Source organism: Pan troglodytes, chromosome 4, assembly GCF_028858775.2.
Source record: "Pan troglodytes isolate AG18354 chromosome 4, NHGRI_mPanTro3-v2.0_pri, whole genome shotgun sequence".
In the NCBI taxonomy this organism is placed as follows: Eukaryota; Metazoa; Chordata; class Mammalia; order Primates; family Hominidae; genus Pan; species Pan troglodytes.
In genome coordinates this window covers 457,590-465,042 of record NC_072402.2, presented here as the reverse complement: position 1 = coordinate 465,042, position 7,453 = coordinate 457,590, and the positions used below count along the sequence as shown (strand labels likewise).

Here is a 7,453-nt window from a genome sequence, read left to right as displayed (position 1 = left end):
GGGAATTTAAAATTATGCAGCTACTATGGGAAACAGTATGAAAAGTCCTCAAAAAAATTAAAGATAAAAATACTATATAGTCCAGTGGGAACTATTGGGGAGGGGAGGTGGGGGCAAAGGGTTGAAAAACTGTCTATTGGGTGCTATGCTCACTATCTGGGTGGTGGGAACATTCCTACCCCAAACCTCAGCATCACACAATATAACCACGCAACAAACCTGCACATTTTACCCCTTGAATCTAAAATAAATGTTGAAATTATCAAATAAAAAGAAATACCATATAATCTGGAAATCCCACTTCTGAGTATATACATTTAAAAAACTGAAATCAATATTTTGAAGAGCTGTCTGCACTGCTATATTCATTGCTGCATTGTTCATAATATCCAGTGTATGAAAGCAGCCCACGTGTCTATCCAAAGATGACTGGATTAAAAGGCAGCATATAATACGTACAATAGAATATAGTTTAGCCTTAAAAGAGATCTCTGCCATTTGTGACAATGTGGATGAACCAGAAGGACAGTCCGTTATGTTAAAATAAGCCAGTCTCAGAAAGACAAATATTGTATGATTCTATTCATATGAGTTATCTAAACTGGTCATTCTCATGAAAGCAGATAATAGAATGCTGGCTGCCAAGGGCCTGGATGAGGAGCAAATGGGGAGTTGTTGATGCGTGTAAAGTTTCAGTTATGTGAGATAAACAACAGAATCTAGAGATCTGTTGTACAATGTAGCACCTATAGTGAACAACATGATATTGTGCAGTTAGAAATTCATTAAAAGAATAGATGTCATGATAGGCATTCTTACCATACCAAAAAACAAAAAAAAGGGGGGGACACAAGTAAACTTTAGACCTGATGATATATTTATTACCTCGAATATCATGAGTAATGCATATGTCCAAACTCATCAAATTGTATCCATTAAACATGTTCAGTCTTTTGGTATATCAGTTAAACCCCAGTAAAGTTGTTAAAAACAGAAGTAAAAATAAAATTCCTAGCAGAATTTTTTGTAATAGAAAATAAGACAAACTACATAATTGTAATGTATAGAGGAATAATTAAACTGTGGCATTATCCAGCTGTAGAATATTGAGCAACTGTGGAAATGAATGAGCTAGAGTTACCATAATCAGCATGTTTGAGGTGGAAAAGTTGTAGACAAATGCATACTATGTAGCGTACATGTATATTGCATAAAGTTTAAAGCATGGAAAATAAAAACTCATTATTTGAGAACCAAACAGAGGTCTATAGTTGCATTGGAATAAGAAGCAGCAGATTCAAAATAGTGGATCCCTTTGCAGGAAGAAAGTGAGGATTTGTTTTTTAAGGTGATAGATAAAAGCAGCGATATATGCCATATTATATTTATGCTTCTTGTCTGTCTAAAATATTTCATAATAAAACATTAACACCTTGAAAATAATTAAAAGATCACTGTGATAGAGTGATTATTATAAGCACAGATCTGGAGTCTCAGAGACCAGGGTTCAAATATAAGTTTCAATATTTACTAATTATCTGTGTGACTTTGGCTGTTAAGATGCTTTGAGCTTTATTTATTTATTTATTTTAGTTTGTAAATTGAAGCTTAAAAAGTTGTTTTGAGGCTCACTGGGATGTGCTAAGACACCTGGCATAGCTCTTCTGAGCTAGCAGAGCCTCGACAATGGATACCCGTCCCTGTGTTTCACATTAATGCATGGGCTGTGAGGAAAAGGCTTTGAAGACTTTTTGAATAGGAGGGAAAAAAGTAAATCAAAGATGTGGTTGAACAAGATTCAAGATAAGATTGCTTCCTTGTGATTTTATCTATAACCAACCCTTGTCTTAATGTATAGAAGATAAATATTTTTGGAAAGTAAATAAAGAACAATGCCAAAATTAAAATATACAAACTTTCAGTTTGTAAAAAGAAAGAAAAAGTTTTTAACAAAGAATTAAGTCTCTGAATGATTTACTGAGGGAGGTTGTAAGGATTGTATAATGTATGTATACATACATGTATGTATGCATAATGTATGCACGTGTCTATCAGTCTTTAATGAACAAATGCTGTTCATTTGATTATTGATATATTTAGAAATAAGTTGATATTCCAAGATATCACTTGGCATTTTTGTTTTGTAGGAATGTAACCAGGTAGATAAGGGAAGTCAAAATATATAAATACACCTAGGTAGATTAGGGAAGTCAGAATTATCTACCATGAGGCAATGCCTATAAAAGATCATTTCTTCCCCCTTGGACATTTAGCAAAAGGCTGATTGAACATATTCAGACATGCGTTAAAAGCAAACCATAGTGACTCAATAGAGAAAACACTATACAGACAGATTTGAATATTGTATTTCCCATTCAAATGTTTACCTTTACATGTGTTATATCTATAGGTTTGCATTTGTTACTTTTAGTATCTCAATTTTCATTCAGTAATTTTTACTGCATTATTCTCTTTGTCCTTTGGAATACAGAAATGGAGATGTTGCTATTAAAAACTTAGAATTATTTTTTAGTCAAAGTTTTGAATATCAAATAGCAATCAGAAATTTCAATTTGCCTCTTAAGGTTTTCTTTTTTTTTCCAAATAAGTATTTATTGCTTTAATAATTAAGAGATTAAATATGAACAAACCTGCATGTTCTGTACATGTATCTCAGAACTTAAAGTGTAATAAATAAATAAATAAATATGAAAAAATGAAATCGAATATGGTATTTAAAAATTTTAAAAACCAAAGTTATAAATGACAATCTACAATCAAACAGTAAATGAAAGTGAGAATTTTGGGAACTTCAATTACACTTTAAAAATACGTGCTCATTTCGAAATCAATGTTCCTGACATTGTGAAAAATTCTTGATTTAATTATATTTTAAATTTAACAATTCAGTAAAAAAAAAGTTAGTGGTGTTTATCACTCTGTGCTAAGACTACAAGGGGTACTGCTTTTCATCCATTATAGTTTTCTACTTTTAAATAACAAACATAATTATTTGTTAAAATTTGTATTAAAAATAAACCATGCAAAAATACGTATGGTTTATGTCAGAAGACTATAATAAACTATAAAAGGCTTACTAAAAAGTGCTTTATATGACATAATAATTTAATTTAAAGAAAGAGCATTTGGGTTCCTATGTCACAACTAACCAAGATTTTATAAAACTGTATCTCATAAGGAAAAGGCAGTGATGATCAACAAAAATGTGGAAGCTTTACATATGTAAGAACATTTATAATCTTCAATTGCATATGAAATTATTCTATTCATAGTTTACTACTACTTTCTTAATTGCAGAATTACTAATTAATTTGAAAACGTTTTAAATAGCAGTACTTTTTATTTGCCAATCAGGCTATTATTAGTTTTATATATATATATATATGTTAATAACATGGATATAAAATATTATTTGTTGCGGCAGGCAAAAATATGACACAGTTTATTTATTGGCTGTATGTTAATTGCATTCTTTTTTTCTTGTTGTAAACCGAAAATTTGAGATCTCATTGATCTCATGACTATGGGATAATAATTTCAACAAAGTAAAATTTATATAGTAACATAATAGAATTATTGTTTTCAGTAGCTTATCATTTATGTGGTGAACTTAAACACAGCCAATCTGGTTTATTACCCATGATTATAGTGTGCATCAAATTTGGAGTGCTTTTTGAATGGGATATTATCTGAAGTTGAGGTGAATAATGAGCAATTCTTTAACTGTTCTTTGTTTACATTTTTATACAAGTTAATTTTTGAATAAGACCTTCTACCTTAATATATAGTAATTTCAGTGAAAACGATTTTGGGTTATGTGTTCTCTAAATTATAGATATTATAATTATGAACACCATATATGCTGGTTATATACATCTACATATTATAATTATAAGCATTCTGGTCAATACAGCAAAGCCTGTAGTGTTAATTGGTAATGGTCTTCCCTAGTAAGATTTCATAGAAGACAGAAAGCTTCTGTTCCCCATCAAGAGCCCTACAATACCTCCACCTGTGTCAAGGGACTTTACTTTTTATACCTCCAGGGGAGCCACTGCCTGCTGTTAATGGTGTGTGAAATGAAAATCAAGACTTTTTGGTTTTGGAATTAGGTACTTGATTCTTCTTCTTTACTCCTACTGATATTGACAGCTTTTCCTAGGACCCTCTCCACCGAGACCCTGACAGCTCAGCGATCTGAATGTTTCGATACTCTGTTCCACTTTACTTCTCCACATTCTAACACATTTTCAACAACCTCAACACCAAAAAGAATCTCCCCAAGCATAGAAATAATGACATTCCTATGCTATCTACAACAAATAATTAGCGATATAAATTGGGTTCAGTCTGAATGTCCTTTAATTAAATGGATTAAATACTTACAAAACATAGTTATTTTATAACACAGGCATATTCAAGACCGTTCTTGGATGTGTAGTTGCACTGTTCCTTATACAATATATTCAACCATTTATTTGTTCATTTCGTAAGACTCACCCATAAACTATTATGATAAATTATCATGGCAGGGACTTAGAATGCAGAGGAGTACACAGGACTAAACTTATCATTAGACAGCAGGCAGGACAGCCACTAGTTATAAAACATCGTGCCAAATACTCACAGACTTAGGTAACAAGTGATGTGGAAGCATGAAAACGGAATGATCAAGTATGTTTTGGAAGTCAGAGAAAAATTCACAGTGTGTCTCATTGAGTGTTCAGTGGAGGTGGGGGGGCAATGTGTGAACTTAGTCCATGTGCATGACATATTTTTAAGGTGAACAATGAAATTGTAGACTCGAAGAAATAAGTTTTTTAAAAGAGATGGATCTCCCTGTGGTGCTCAGGCTGGCCTTGAGCTCCTGGGCTTGAGCAATCCTCAAATCTCAGCCTCTAGAGGAGCTGGGATTACAGGCAGGTCCACCATGCCTGGGAAGAAGTATGATTTATAGCATTAGGATATAGTGGTTAAGAACTTGTAGTGAGGAGTTTGAAGAATGAAATTTGAACCTCAGTTTCCTTAGTTAATATTTTGACAAGTTACTTTCTCTGATAAGTAGAAACAAAAGTGATATATATTTAATAAATTTCTAGGGAAAATCAAGTGACCTACTCACAAAATAGTTAGCAGCATTCTGGTGCATGATAAACAATCAACAAGTAATAGCTAATAACTATATTTTACATAAAGATGAGGGCCTGTAAGAATCATTTAGATATTAAAATGAATGATTAGAGAAATAAAGAGATACGTTTTCTTCATCAATGATAGACTGGATAAAGAAAAATGTGGCACATATACATCATGGAATACCATGCAGCCATAAAAAAGGATGAGTTCACGTCCTTTGCAAGGACATGGATGAAGCTAGAAATCATTCTCAGCAAACTAACACAGGAACAGAAAACCAAACACCGCATGTTCTTATTCATAAGTGGAAGCTGAACAATGAGAACACATGGGCACAGAGAGGAAAACATCACACACTGGGGCCTATTGGGGGGTGGAGGACTAGGGGAGGGACAGCATTAGGAGAAATACCTAATGTAGATGGTGTGTTGACGGGTGCAGCAAAACACCACGGCATGTGTATACCTATGTAACAAAACTGCACCTTCTGCACATGTATCCCAGAACTTAAGTGTAATAATAAAAAAAAGTTGAATATAACTTATAGTAGAATAAAAAAATAGAATGAAATGTCTATAGCCCATTACAGAAATTCAACAATAACAGAATAATATAATTCATATAGAAAAGTTAAAAAATGTAATTGAAAATCAAATTCTTAAAACGTTATACAAGTATATAAGAGAATGAAGCTCATATATAGCAATCAGCTGGTAGTGTAATCCCAGCACTTTGGGAGGCTGAGCAGGCCGATCTCAAGCAAGGAGCTTGAGACCAGCCTGGCCAACATGTCGGTGAAACCCTGTGTCTACCAAGAATACAAAAATTACTCGAGCATGGAGGCGCACTCCTGTAATCCCAGCTACTCAGGAGGCGGAAGCAGGAGAATCACTAGAACCCAGGAGGCGGAGGTTGCAGTGAGATGAGATTGTGCCACTGCACTCCAGCCTGGGTGACGGAGTGAGACTCTGCATAAAATATCTATATCTATATCTATCATAATATATCATAAATATATATCATAAATATATCATATATATACACATATATCATATATATGCACACATATATATCCATCATATATACACATCATATATATTCTAGAATACTTCATAGAAAATACTTTGGGAGAGGAAAAGACTTGAGTGATATATCATAATGTTTTGGTGTTTATGTCTAGTGGTGATATGGATGACTTATTTTCTCCTTTGTGATTATCTGTACTTTTGCATCTTTCTACAGTTGTCATAAATTATTTTTATTATTTGTAAAACCATATACAATCATATATTTAAGTGACCTTTCATTTTCCTCTTGGTTTACTTATTCTTGTCAAATCCATCCACCTGAATTTGTTTTCCTATTAAGTTGAATTCCTTTTCAGTACTATGCATAAATACATCCCTAGTTAGGAACAGATGTGTGTGTGTGTGTATGTGTGTACATATGAACATGAATTTCTAGTGTTAAAGAAAAGTCATCTAACCAAAAAGGAGTTTGTGCTAGGTGCTGTTTTATTTTGCTATTGGAAAGATGAGTTTTGGTGATGTATTTAATGTACAGCATAATCAAACTGTTGTCTTTTGATGAGTTATTACTATAATGTATCATCAAAGCCTAATGGCTTTGATATAGTACACTAACATGTTTTTTGAACAAAAGAAGTTTGATGATTTATTAAAATAATGCTATTCTACTGTTTAAAAGCTGTTCAAAAAGGTAAACAAAACATGCTTAAAGACTAAGAAAGAAAATAAATAAAACTCACTAAACTTTAAAGTCACTAAAAATATAAGAAGAGATACTTATTTTTTATTATTAAACAATGTCAAAGCGAAGTTCTTGAAACCTTTAGTGAATCAGGATAACCTCTTACCTTCTTGTAAGGAGTTTGTGTTTTGTTCTGGTTTTCTTAAAAAAACAGAATGCACATTGTAATCATATAATATTTGACAATGCATAAAATGTATATGCTGATTTTGCCTTCATTCAGATATTTAGACCTTTTATTCTCCTAAAAATATATAGAAATTTTACATTGTAATCTTGGTTGTTGGGTGAGCATGGAAAGAAATGTAATCATGTCATATTCAATGAATGATTTTGTGGCTATGTTTCATTTATCATCTCCACTGAAGCATCGTATGAATATGCATAATCTTGCTTTCTTTACTGAGCCTTTACAGTGTAATTTCACAAGTAAATGATAAATGCTGTATTTAGATGGTTGGCTGGATTCCCAGCTTTGTTTTGCATTATTCTTTTGTTTTCTGAAATTCAAGGGCAATACAGATTG

The 7,453-nt window shown here is 32.5% G+C and overlaps 1 protein-coding gene across 5 annotated transcripts in view; it reads left to right on the top strand.

The window, feature by feature from the left end:
* Positions 1 to 7,453, top strand: part of LOC749983 (putative WAS protein family homolog 3) — a 498,033-nt gene that overhangs the window by 269,158 nt on the left and 221,422 nt on the right. The gene's annotated exons all lie outside the window — the stretch shown is intronic.